This window comes from Phascolarctos cinereus, unplaced genomic scaffold (genome assembly GCF_003287225.1).
Source record: "Phascolarctos cinereus isolate Bilbo 61053 unplaced genomic scaffold, phaCin_HiC Scaffold_1;HRSCAF=81, whole genome shotgun sequence".
In the NCBI taxonomy this organism is placed as follows: Eukaryota; Metazoa; Chordata; class Mammalia; order Diprotodontia; family Phascolarctidae; genus Phascolarctos; species Phascolarctos cinereus.
Genome location: NW_027555514.1, coordinates 286,208,624 through 286,222,023, shown reverse-complemented (window position 1 = coordinate 286,222,023; position 13,400 = coordinate 286,208,624). Strand labels below are relative to the sequence as shown.

Here is a 13,400-nt window from a genome sequence, read left to right as displayed (position 1 = left end):
TCCTTCCCCTAAGCCTGCTCCAGATTCTGTTCTTGGTCCCTGATGCTCTCCGGGTCTCCCAGGTACACCTTGTGCTACTCTGCCTTTGTCTGCACCCTTCTCTCCCTCCCATCCTAAGGGCTCTCTACACCAGAGAATTCTATCTCCATGACCTGCTCCCTGTTCCCACAGCCACCATTCTATATTTACCATCTATATTCACCTTATTACCCTCAGGCCCAGAGAATTTCAAGCTAGAAGCATCCCCTGAGAGTATTCTAGTCCAATCCCCTCATCTTCCAGATGAGGAAACTGAAGCCCAGAAAGATGAAGGCACTTCCCCAGATCACAAGGGCAGCAGAGGGCAGAGCTAGGCTGGGGTTCTCCGACGCTACCATCAGCTCACCTTCCACCCACCACACTGGGTATATGGTTCTCCTGGTGGCATTGCCTTGCTCAGAACTTCCTGATAGCTCCCGATTGACTCCAGAGTCAAGTCCAGAACCCATAGCCTGGCATGCAAGGCGCTGGTGGTCAGGGCCCCCCCTAACTTGTCAAGCAGTCCATGAATCTCCACGGAGCCCCCACTCTGCGCCAGCCTCCTCTCCCAACGGTCCCTTCATCCAGCCTGGGCGTCTCCACCCTCCGACTGCTTCCCCTATCTTCCTGCTTCTGCGTTTGCTCGCGCAGGCCCCTATACCTAGAACTTCCATCCCTTCTCTCCCTATTCACTGCTCAGCATCCCCTTCCTCCCCAGGAGAGCCTAGCTCAGGGGTCACCTCCTCCTCAAAGCTTTCTATCACTACCCAGTTAGCAGTGGCCTCTCCCCATTAGGCCTAGCAGAGATCTTGGTACCTCTCTTCAGCCTGACCATGTAGTTATGAGTGACGTATTAATGCACAAAGGAATCTGCTCCCCCTGACCTAAGGGGGCCAGGAAGGCTGGGACTTCATCAGAACTTTCGTTTTTTCTCAGGGCTCTCCACACCAGGTGGGGGATACACCCAGGAGGCACCTAATCAATGTTTCTTAGGTGATTGAATAACTGCAGGGACCACTTCTTATTTAATGAGGCAGCTAGGTGACTTCAGGGATAGAGCAATGCCTTTGAAGTCAGGAAGTCCAGGGTTCGAATCCTGCCTCCCAGACTTACTGTGTAACCCTGGGCAGTCACATAACCTACGCCAGAAAGGATTAAAAAGAATAGCGCTGATGGTCTGCAGCCCTTGTTCCGTTATTGAGCGTACTTAATAGCTGCTCCAGCAGGCAGGACTCTGGGACAGGCAGCTCAGGACTGGAGAAGGAACACCGGATTTGTCCGTGGGAAAGCTGAGTTCGTGGTCTTCATCGACTATTACTAAGTACTCTGCAGGTACTGTGGGGCAAGGTGATGTAGTGAAAGCCATGTTGGGACTTAGAGAGTTGGGTTCCAATCCTGATGCTGCTTCTTCCTGCCTGTGTGACCTTGGGTAAGGAGGTTAATCTGTCTGGTCCTCCAGTCCCCTCATGTGTACAACTCAAGTAGTAGATCAGAGAGGTCCTTCTCTGGGCAGCCTAGACCCTGCCCGCAGGAGGCTTTCCCCAGTGCCTCTCCCAATCAGAAGAGAGGTTGCAAGTGAAGGCAAACAAAAAGGAATCTTGTTTCAAGGAAACATTTTGAACCGACAGCCTCCTCCGTCCCTCCCCCGTGGTGCTGAACTGGCAGGAAAAGTAGAATGAGAGAGACCATCTCTCGCCTTCACCTGGCTTCTGTCCTCTTCAGAGAACAGCCCCTCCTAAAGCTGGGGAGCCCTAGTGTCCCTTCTTCCTAAACGACACCTCTGAGAGAAAAAAAGAAATAAAATCCTATGGCCTCCCTGCCTCAGTTTCCTCATCTGAAAAACAGGAAGATGATGCTTGTGCTACCAGCCTTGCAGTGATACTGTGAGAATTATGTGAGATCACGTGGGTTAGTGTTAAAGCCTTTATAACCATGAATGTGAATGTCTCACGGACCAGTGGTTTAACACCTGGTTGGAAAGTCCCTGGCTGGGATTACTGTGGCTCGATTCTGACCTGCTCTCCCCGGAGAGTTTTAGAGAGTTTCCCAGGGCTCACAGACTGAAGGATTTGTTCAGTCACACAGCAAGTAAGTGTCTGAGGCAGGATCTGAGCCCAGGTGTACTAATTCCAGATCTGGCCTCTCTGAAAAACACATGACCCCTAGAAATACCAGTGACTGCTTACTGTCCAATGGGGATTATCTACTCTAACCTTTATAGGGCATCTTAAGGTTTGCAAAGCATTTACAAATATTATGTCTCTTGATCTCCAAGACCAACCTTCAAAGTGGGTGCTATTATCTCCATTTTACTGATGGGGAAACTGAGTCAAGAAAACAAGCATTTATTAAGTGCCTGCCGTATGGGGATACAATGAAATAAAAACATTCTTTCCTACCCTCATGAAGCTTACAATTAAATGACTTGTCTGGGATCACACAACTTGTGAGTCAGAATTTGAACACAGGTCTTCCTGACTCCAGGTCCAATATTCTACCCACTTTGCCACCTAGCTACCTTAAAAAAAAATAGTCTAATACATTTTTACCCTCAGGCTGCCTTGGTTTGGCACTAAAAGTCTTTCACAACTTGGCCCGAACAGATCTTCCCAGTTTCATTATACATCCCTCCTCCTTTTACACTCTTCAATCCATCGAAAGCGATGGGTAAAGGTGGGGACCCTAGATGCATTCTGTGCTCAGATTGAATGAGTGAGCCTGGAAATGGAGAGAATGGGTTCTGGTAAGGCAGAGGTGAGTGACCCCTGCCTATGGGCTGCTCCAAAGAGTCTGTGTGGTCCTGAGTTTGAGTGATCATTCCAGGATTAGGAGCTAGTGATGGCAGACCCAAGCAGGTGTGTATAGCATGGCACGGCCAAACTCCCTGTAGCTACACACCTGGGGAGAAGCTGAGGGACCTGAGCTTGGGTTTGAGTGTTTGTGAAAGTGAGTGACTGGTCCCCTACAACCCAGACCCCTGTCTGTCGCCCTCTATCCCCTTGTCTCCACTGAGCAGGCCACCCCCTTATTTAATCCTACACTATCCATCCCTAGGCTATCGCTCTTGCTTTTAGAGTAGTCTCCTAGCCACCATCCTTTCCACTCTCCAAACCAGCCCCCGCTCAGCCACCACAAGCATCTTTGTAAGGCCCAAGTTTGATTATATCATTCCTCTGACCAAAGCTCCACGTGGCTCCCTATTGTTTATAGGACAAAATGCAAACTTCTCAGCCAGGCCCTCCAAAATCTGACCCCAACCTTCCTTTCCGGCTTCATTTCATATCACTCTCCTTCACAAATTTTATCCCTGCTGTCTCCTGCCTAGCCTAACTCAAGGAATAGATCAGGTTTAAAGAGCAGAAGCAAAAGCAGAAGTCTTGGAATTCAGAAACAGACTTAATGCCCAAGAGACTTACTTAGTGACAAAAAGGCTTTCCTGGCTGGCTGGCTATGATGGGTCTGACTCACCAAAGAACAGAAATGGCCCCTGGGGCTGGGAGCTAAAAGAACTGAGAGATCCTTTCCCCATTGGTTCAGGCCATACAGCAGCTGAAATTCAGGAGAGAACCAGAAGGTGGCAGCACAGCAGAGGGAAGATCCTATCAGAAGACTACAGGTGTATGGATCAGCAGAGAAAGCTAGCTCCATGATATGACACAACCAACAGGGAAGATTAGCACCTCCTGAAACAGGTAGCAGCAGCGTAGGCCAGGAAGGTGATCCAGCGGGGACATTCCCTAGCACCATGAGTTTCCCTACGTCGCAGTCATTCTCTGCACCTTGGCCATCTCCATGGTTCCCATAGGCAGTTCCTCTTGACACACGTCCCCCAGCCACCCGTGGGCTCTCCTTCATGCTGCTTGTGCAGTAACCTGTGTGTTTATGGAGCAGATTCCCGATACCATTTACTTTGCTATGCAGTTTCATTGCACGACTTTCACTTTGAAACAGCACGTCATCTGGCTGGTCTAGGGAATGAAAAACATCAGTAGGGGCTCGTGAGCTATGAGTAGCTCATGGACTTCTCAGCACTGCCCCCAAACTTGTTTGTTCATTGGTCTCCCAGCCTCCATCCTCTCCCACACCTGAGAGGATCCCTGGACGCCACGCAGCAGAAGCGACTGGGGATGCGTCACCTTCTCGGAAAATGAAAACAAGGCCCTGGCAAGCGTCAGGGCAAGGGATTCTCTGCAGGCTGCTTGCTAAAAAGTGGCCCAGAGCCCAGTTCTTTCCGTTCTCCCTACAGTCCCTGTCAATATGACCAATCTAAATGTAACCCCGGCAATAGAAAATCATTGGAGTCACCTGGCAGAAACTCCTCCTAATTGCTCCCTATTGCCTTTCCTTCCTGTGGGCCTTTCAGGTAATGTGCCCAGTGTTTACTTAGGGTTTTAGCTACTGTTTCCTATCTGTCTCATGGTGCTGGGGTGGGAGGGGGTTCTGGCCAATTGTTTACCTTCCATATCACAGAGATTATATGGTAATAAAAAAGAGAAGGGGGGAGCAAAGTCCTTTGTAATAGGAATAGGCCCAACCCCACTGAGCAACTCGGGAGAGGAGAGCCCTACACTCTGGATTCAGAGACCAAGGACCTGGTTCAGATCCAAGCTCAGCTACATCCACTGGGCAAGTGTGCTGTGTGCCAGGCACCGTCCTGGAAACTGGTCTTCCCCTCCTCCTGCCTTCAAGGAAATTCCATTCTACTGTGGGATTCAGGGACACAGATGTGCCGGATGCAGGGCAGTAGTGAGGGATGGGACAGAGGAAAGACCCTGATGAGGCAGCCAGGGAAATCTGAGGAAGGAGAAAGCCCTTTGGGCTGGAGGGATCTGGGGAGGCTGCCTGGAGGAGGTGGCCCCTGAGCTGAGCCCTGAAAGCCAAGCAGAATGCTCAGAGGCCAAGATGAGAAGGCTGGAGTTGGGAGACAGAAGGCCAAGTCTGGGAACCAGCAAATGGTCCAATCTGATGGCATCTGGAGAATGTGTAAAAGCTAGAAAGCCTAGGGGGAAGGAAGGCCGGAGTTGGGTTATAGAGGGTCATCGGTGCCAGGCTGAAGACTTTGGGTTTGTCTTAAAGGCCACAGGAGCCGCTGAAGGCTTTTGAGGTGGGCCTTAAAGGACAAGTATTCAGTCATTTCAGTCACATCTGACCCATCATGACCCTATTTGGGGTTTCCCTGGCAGAGATACTGGAGTGGTTTGCCATTTCCTTCTCCAGCCCATTTTACAGATGAGGAAACTGAGGCAGATGGGGTGAAGTGACTTGTCCAGGGTCACACAGCTAGTAAGTATCTGAGGCTAGATTTGAACTCAGGAAGAGGAGTCTCCCTGAGTCCAGGCCGGCTGCTCTATGCACTAAGGTGCCACCCAAGAGGGCATCCTAGGTGCAGGTAACTGTATGAACAAAAGCATGGGGGTGGGAAAACCCAGTGCTTATTGGAGACAGCCTGTCTTCCTCCAGTACGGCTGGAGCGTGGGAGGGTGCAAAGGGCACTGTGGTGTACTGAGGCAGGGTCAGGTGGCGCCAGGCTAGGGAGGGCCTAGGGCTGGAGGAGACTCACTTCTGGTCAGCCCGGCACCAATGCCCAGCAGCAGCTGTAGTCATAGCCGGCAGAGAGAGGGCTTCGTTTTCCCTTTTCACCCCTTTCCCCACCTCCGGGAGACAACCTAACACAAACTGGGGAGGGTTTCGGCTGTGTCGGTCTGTGTCTGGTCGGGTTCGTTTTTGTCTCTTCCCAGGGGAGCAGCTTCTGTTCCGATCAGGGGTTCCTGGCCAGGCTGTATCTTCAGGTCATTGAGTCACCATCCTCCAAGCCTGAGAAGGGCAGGTGGGGGGAGGAGCCCTCTCGGTCTGGGTGTTTGGAGCTGAAAACATCCCGGCATGGCTTGGGGCTGACTACTGCCTCTGTGGACTTACCTTCTGGCTCTAATGTGAACGTTTCTTAGAATGCCCCTTGGCCTCTCCACACCTCAGTTTCTCTTCGGTTGTAGCAGAGGTGATCAGGAAAGTCCCTGCAGAATTGTGTGAGTTGCCCTCTCCCCAGTACACTGGGCCCCCTCAGGACGTACTGGGCATCCTGGTACTCAGCTCCCGCAGAGCCAGACTTGACGCTGACTGACCCCAAAGGGCTCGAGCTCTGTGGCTCAGCAGCACACCCCCCAGGTCTGGGGTCTCCCCAGAGAGTTGATACAAGGATTGTCATGATGAGTGAATAACTAGAACATGGTGAAGAACCTTGAAAGTGCAGGAGAGGAACTGGGGACATTTAGCCTGGAGAAGACTGGGGGGGGGGCATCCTAGCTGCCTCCGGGTATTTGGAGACTTTGTCTTGGAGGGGAAGGATTCAATTTCTTCTGTTTGAGGGGGGAGGTACAGATGTGGAACTTCCTTAAGATGAGAGCTAACCCAAAGTGGAATGGGGGAGGGATCCTCCTCCCTGGAAGCCCTCACACAGGGGCTTGGCCACCCCCTGCCCAGTATGTGAGTGTGGAGATCATCAACTTGCATAATCGATATATTGCTCACCTTCTCAAGGGATGAGGGAGGACAGGATAGGGAAGGAGAGAGAATTGGGGACTCAGTATTTTACAAAATGAATGTTGAAATTTTTTTTCATGTCATTTGGAAATATTGCATTAAGTAAAGAAAAATATATCTAATAATAATAATAATACTAAGTCTAGCTTCCACTCCTATGGCACTTTTCAGTTGGCAAAGGCCCTCCCTAGAGATCAGGGGCTCTGCCTCAGTCTCCTTTGGGCTCCAGGCCTCTGGGCAGGGCTGCCCACATCTCTCTCTCTTTCTCTCTCTCTCTCTCTCTCTCTCTCTCTCTCTCTCTCTCTCTCTCTCTCTCTCTCTCTCTCTCTCTCTCTCTCTCTCTTTCAGTAAATATTTGTCCATTGATTGAGAACCTACTTGGTGAACAGAGAGGGGAGGGAGGGGAGTGCGTGACTGACAGCTGCAGTGTCAGGGTTGGCTGGGCATCGGCTCCCTTTAGTCTGACTGAGTCACAGACACGGGGAGGGAGCTGCCCCAGCCAACACTGTCCACCACCCCCATCCTCTTTTCTGGCTGGGAGGGATCTTTTTTGTTGTCTTTGAGTCATCTGACTCTTTGTAAGCCCATTTAGGGTCTTCTTGACAGAGATGGTTTCCCATTTCCTTCTCTAGCTCATTTTACAGATGAGGAAACTGAGGTAAGCAGGGTTAAGTGACTTGCCCAGGGTCACACAGCTAGGAATTATCTGAGGCCATATTTGAACTCAGGTTCTCCTGATTCCCATCCTGGTGCTCTATCTACTGCATTCCCTAGCCGCCCCTCAGTTTCAGAACCAGAACTCAATCTCAGGCCATCACACGCCGGGCTCCATGCTGGGCCCATCTCAGAGGAGCCAAGACCATAGGTCAACTGCTACATGGACACTCAGTCAGTCGTCCTTGCCACGATTCCTAAGCTTTAACAGCTTAAAACAAAATCAAATATATTGAAATCCATTAACAAAAATCAAAACAGTGCGACTATGTCCACAACATCTGCCGGACGTAACAGCCAGAGAGAAAATGCTTGACAGCCCTGGCCCCGCCGAGGTTCCCCAGGACTCGCTCCGAACACACAGGACTGAAGCTCAGAGACGACGACGTCCTGGATGCCAGGGCCACATCAGCAGCTAACCCCAAGTCCCCTGCACCTCTTCACTCTGTGATAACGCCAAGTCACATGTTTATGTCAAAAGTACAAACTTTTGGAAGTAACTCCAATTATATTCCTCATGTCAAGTTACTTTACAAAGTAAAATATAAATAAATACAGGCTGTCTCAACAGGCTTAGGGCCGTCTTTTTCTCTCTGTAGAAAGAACTTCCTTCCTTGCTTTCTTAATGTCTCTTTATCTGTCTCTGTTTCTGTCTCTCTCTGTCTCCACCTGTCCCTGTCTCATTAAATTCTGTAAGAGAGAAAGAAGGAAAGGAAGGAAGAAAGGAAGGAAGGAAGGAAAAGGAAACAAGGAAGAAAAGAAGGAAGGAAAACATAAAAAGAAGGAAGAAAGAGAAAGAAAGAAAGGAAGGAAGGAAGGAAGAAGGGAAGAAAGAGAAAGAAAGAAAGGAAGGAAGGAAGGAAGAAGGGAAGAAAGAAAGAAAGAAAGAAAGAAAGAAAGAAAGAAAGAAAGAAAGAAAGAAAGAAAGAAAGAAAGAAAGAAAGAAAGAAAAAGAAAGAAAGAAAGAAAGAAAGAAAGAAGAAAGATCACATGCTGGACGCTGAGGAGATCTACAGGTTGAGGGATGGGCAGGGTAGGACCCTGGGATTGCAGATGTCGAGTGGAACAAGGGAGGACGGGGAAAAGGGAACTGGTAGCGGAGGAGTGAGGATGTGGAAAGAGGCCATTATCGGGAGGAGCCATCCAACCCGTCCACCATTTTGAGGAGAGGGAAAAAGAGCACCAGCCCCCATTTCTAGAGCACTCGGAGATTGGGGAAGCACTTTCTAAATGCTATTTGGTTGGGGCCTCATAACAACCTGGGAGATGGGTGAGGACACTGAGGCAGAATCTAGAATCCTCCAGCTGGGAAGCAGCCAGTCAGGATTCAAAATCCGGTCTTCCTAATCCAAGTTCAGCAATCTGAAGAGCAGGGGAAGAGAAGGGGGGAAAGAAGGAAAAAGAATGGAAGAATAGTAGGAAAAAAATGCTCTCCCTGGAGCTGGCTCCAAAGTGGGTGAAGACAGCCAGGAACATGGCACCTCTTCCATGAAGCCTGCTCCGTCTCAGTGCTTGGCTCGTTGGGACCTGCCCTGGCCCCTCTCCTCCCCCCAAACCCCCCACTCTTCCCTTTTCCTCTCCTCTCCCCCTCCCCCACCAGACACCCAGAGATCCAAGTCCATGGTGGGACACCACAAGGCAATACCTTTTGGGGACTCCTGGATGTTGCCCAATAAACAGACAGGCTGCTGCCCCCTCTGCTCTCAATTTCCACAACACTCCAAGGTTTCCGAAGCATTTGGCCCTGAGCACCCCAGGAGGGGAGGGTTTGAAAGGACTCTTATGCCCATATTACACATAAGGAAACTGAGGGCTGAAGGAAATGGCCTGTTTTAGAGCTTTTCAGGACCTCGCAGTTTGTCCACTCCAGCCCTCCCATTACACAGAGGAGGAAACTGAGGCTCGGAGATGGGAAGGCTCACCTCAGGCATCCCAGGTGCCAGTCAGAGGTGTGGACCCTCCCTCTCCACACAGCTGACTGAGGCCACCGCCCACCCAATGGCCAAAATGATTCCTGTTGCTGTGACCGGGATCACAGGCCTGGCCTCCCAGAGCCCGAGGTCATCTCTACATCCCAGCAAGGCCCAGAGGAGGAAGGGAGCGACAGCAAACAGGCCTACGCCCCAGCAGATCAGGGCTTAAAGTCTTAGCCTGAAATGAAATCCGGTGCATTCCTGCAGCCCTGTGGAATGTCCCCTAGGGCCCGTCCCAAGTGGATGGAAAGCAGGCCCCGAAGGCTCTCACACAGCCCAGAAATACAGCTTGGGGTCAGCAGGGGCAGATGAGAGGCAGAGGCATCGGGCAGACTCTGGGCCAGGACATCCCGGAGAGGGCAGGAGCTGACGTCTCTGGCCCGCTGTCAGCATCCACAGGGCCCAGGTTATCTCTGCGCAGACAGAGGTGGGGAAGCGGATAGGACCTGCCCGAGGCCTGGCGGAAGGAGCCCGGACTCTGCCCGCTCTGGTCTCCAGCCAGTCTGGAGGCCCAAGACCCCTGACCCCAGACATCCAAAGCCTTCACGAGGGCTGACTGTGGAAAATCGACTTGTTTACTATTGAAAATGGTAAAGCCTTTTAAGGTTTGCAAAGCGCACTACCTGTGTTATCTCATGTGAGCCTTGGACAACCTCGTTTTTACAGACAGGAAACAGAGGGACGTGGAGATCACATGATGGGTCAGAACGCTGTAAAGCGACTGAGGCAGGATTTGCACTCAGGGTTTCTGACTCCAAGTCCAGAATCTTCCGCATTACACCACCGACAAATAGCTTTGCTGACCTAGTTTCCAGCTTCAGTGTCACCCGGTGTAATTACATTATGTGTGTTGTGTTATATTGTTATATATCATATCACTTAGCTCGGTGCCTGGAATTGATATCATATCATGTATGTGATGTGATACATTTTATGTGATGTAATGAGTGATGTAACATAATTGTACAGAATAGGATCTAGAACTTTAAAGTCTGCAAAGGGTTTTACCAATATTATCTCATTCTAGCCTCACAAGGTAGGTGCCATTATGATACCCATTTTATAGATGGGCAGAATGAGGCATGGGGCAGCTGGATGGCTCAATGGCGGGAGCACTGGCCTGGAGTCAGGAGGACCTGAGTTCAAATCTGGCCTCTGACACTTAGTAGCTATGTGACCCTGGACAGTTCGTCCTTGCTTGCCTCAGTTTCCTTACCTGTACAATGGCCTGGACGAGAACATGGCAAATCACTCCAGTAGCACCGCCAAGAAAACCCAAATAGGGTCACGGGGAGTCAGATGCGACTGTAACCAAAAAAAAAAAAAAAATCATCTTTCCCCCGTGTCCCGGATGGGCCAACCGAGGTCCAGGGAAATCCCAGTGAGCCAGAGGCGCCCCCTGGCCGCAGCTCCACGGCACGCCTGCGCACTGGGCTCGCCGGAGGGGCGGGGCCGGCGAAGGAGAGTCCCCCGGAAGTAGTCCTGAGGAGGCCGGAAGGCGGCTGCGCAGCGCTGCCCGGTTCCAAGACACCGACCCGGAAGCAGAAGACGGGGCGGGGCTCGGCCTGCGGACTCTGATTCCGGGCTACGGCTCCGGAGGGTGCCGGGCGGAGCCGAGGGCGGGAGCTGAGCCCCGAGGGGCCGGAGAGGCAGGTGAGGCGGCCCCGCCCCCACCGCTGCCCCGGCCCCCTCCGTCCTCCCTCCTTCAGTCTGTCGTCCGTCCCATGGCCCCGCCCCTCCCCCTCCTCCCCGGCTCCCCGCAACCTCCGGTCTTCTTCCCCTTCAGGGCCGGGGAGCCGAGGGCCTTCAATGCCGGGCTAAGGCAGGGGTGACTTTTAGTCTGTAAAGAATCCTGGGATGGCGGGGGCTGTTCAGGACCGAAAGCCGGGCCCCGGTGAGGGGGAGGGGGCGCTGGGTCAGCCACCTCGCAGCCATTCTCTCTTGATCCAGCCCCGGGAGGGAGGGGTCGTGGTCATCCCCATTGTACAGATGAGGAAACTGAGGCTGAGGAGGGTGAAGGTCGAGGGTCAGCTAGTCAGCGTCTGAGACGGATTTGAACTCGGGTCTCCCCGACTCGTAGGGCGTGAGCTCCTCCCTTCCCGAGCCGGCCCCGGCCCCTGTGATGCCCCGCGGCTCCGGGTGGAGGGGAGAAGGGCCCTGCCCCGTGCCCTTCGCCCACCGTCCGGAGCTGCTGGGCGGAGCAGACGTCTCCCGCAGCCTCCCTGCGCCCGGTCGCTTCCGCGGCCCTGGCCCTGAGGTGCTTTGGCCACGGGTTTCTCGTTTCTGGACCGGCGCCCTCCGCTTCCCAGCCGTGCCCCAGACCCGGGCCTGGGATTTGGGGGATCCCGTGGCACCCCGGGCTGCCTCTGGCCGTTCGTCTGCGGCCCGGCTGCACGTGCCGCCTGCTACGGGACTGATGAGGGTGGCCATCTGCCGTTCTGGCCTTCCCTCCCTCCCTCGGGGGCGGCCCGATCTCTCCCGGCTTTAGCGGGTGGTGTGCGGCTCTTTGCTCGTCTCCCTCGTCAGCCTGGGCCTTGCTCGTGTCCCTAGCACTTAGCAGGGGGCCTGGCACGTCATTGTTGTCACTGTTGTCAGCCGGCGTGGCGGTCCTTCCTTTTCAAAGAGGACCATACCTTGCGTGTGAGCTGGATTTAAGTGAGGCAGAGCTGCACAAAGTCATCAAAATCCAGCAGAAGAGTCTGGATGGCCAGCGGGCGACCTCGGCGCCCCTCCGCAGCTCCTGCTTCAGCCGCCCTCCTGGCTGTTGGAACCAAGCGTTGTGGTCCACCCGCTGGGGGACGTCTTCACTGGCTTGGGGTAGCCACCCCACTAACTCACCGACAGGTCCCTCGTTACTGTCAGCCTGGCTTAGCTCGTCTTTGAGATGAGTTCCCCAGGGTCCCGCGGGCCCCTGCTGCAACTTTCTGGAGCCACAGATGAGAGCTGGGTGACAGGTGGGCACCGAGGTGGCTGAGCAGCCCTCACCCCAGCGGTGCCGGTCCTCCCTGAGCACTCTGCACGCCCCAAGTGCTCCATAAATGCTCATTGGCTGACTGGCTCTGTTAAGTGTGCCGGTCCCTGCTCCAGCACCGACAACGTGTGATCCATTTTGTATCGCTCCTCTTACTAGACGGAGCGTGTTCGTCTTTATCGTCGTCGCTACCATAGCCACTGAGTTTTATTATCTGCTCACCAGCAGTTATTCCAACGTGACAATCTGGTGCGTGCTGACGACTGCGAGCAGAGAGCCATCGGGTATTGCTGGTTCCCAGCTCCCAGCGGCGTCTGGAAACAGTGTGATCGGTGCAAGCTGGAAGAGTCCCTGGGTGTCTTCCGACTGAGCCGGTGGTGTCGTCATTCGTGGCCCACAGCCTCGACCATTTTGCTTCCTCTGAGATCCCCCAGGGCGTGCTGAGAGCATCGGAGGTGAGGTCAGGAGATGTTGCTTCTGTCCGGGCTGGCTGTGAGACTTCGGGCAAACCACAGACACTCTGAGCCTGTCTCAATGAGATAAAATGTACAGAGTCCTTTGCCAACCTCAGAGCCCTATAGAAACTCCCCCAACAGTGATGTGATGGTATCGGGACACTGGTCCCCGCGTGCTACAGTGGTGTGATGTCCTGTGTGATTCACCTGTAGTCGCACAACTATCTGGGCCTAGAATCTGGGTTCAGACCTATCGCGTGATGCCTTTCTCAAGGACGTTGTCACACATTGCTGTCTGACCTTGGGCTGATTCTTTCTTCTCCTTCCCTGTGCCTCAGTTTCCTTCTGTAATTACAGATTTTGTTTAACTATTTTTTTCCAGGGGGGAGGTGTTGACCTATGATTTCATTAGTGCAGGAGTCTGGTCAATGCAGACTGGCAACTGTCTAACAACATGGGGGAGCGCCTGGGACCTGCCCTCCCTCATACAGTCAGTTTACACGAGAGGCCGAATTCTCTCCAGTTTGTCCTGTTTTCGTCCATGGGTGGTTAAAAGATGAAGTTCTCTGTATTCCAATTAACTCTGACATTCAACACTGTTGTTTTTTCTGCATTCTTTTTTTTAGGTGGAGTCATTAGACAACAAAGCCACCTGCTAACAACCAACGGTTTATTTAAGGAGCAGCTTAAATGGTATGTTTGGGGCTCCTTGGAGATTCTGTCCTGTCCCCT

General features: G+C 52.7%; 2 protein-coding genes across 8 annotated transcripts in view; one reads left to right on the top strand and one right to left on the bottom strand.

Moving 5' to 3' along the window:
* The window catches only part of LOC144454983 (uncharacterized), a 48,259-nt gene extending 37,589 nt beyond the window's left edge, over positions 1-10,670 (bottom strand). The window contains exon 1 of the mRNA XM_078147801.1: positions 10,459-10,670. The gene's annotated coding sequence lies outside the window, so the exon portion shown is untranslated. The remainder of the gene's footprint in view (positions 1-10,458) is intronic.
* Positions 10,671-10,768: 98 nt separating this feature from the next.
* TTLL1 (TTL family tubulin polyglutamylase complex subunit L1) overlaps positions 10,769-13,400 on the top strand; it is a 25,067-nt gene continuing 22,435 nt past the window's right edge. The window contains exons 1-3 of one of the 7 annotated variants that reach the window (XR_013483555.1): positions 10,769-10,895; positions 12,439-12,668; positions 13,295-13,361. The gene's annotated coding sequence lies outside the window, so the exon portion shown is untranslated. The other 6 variants (XM_020982807.2, XM_020982802.2, XM_020982801.2 and 3 more) reach the window with 6 other exon arrangements.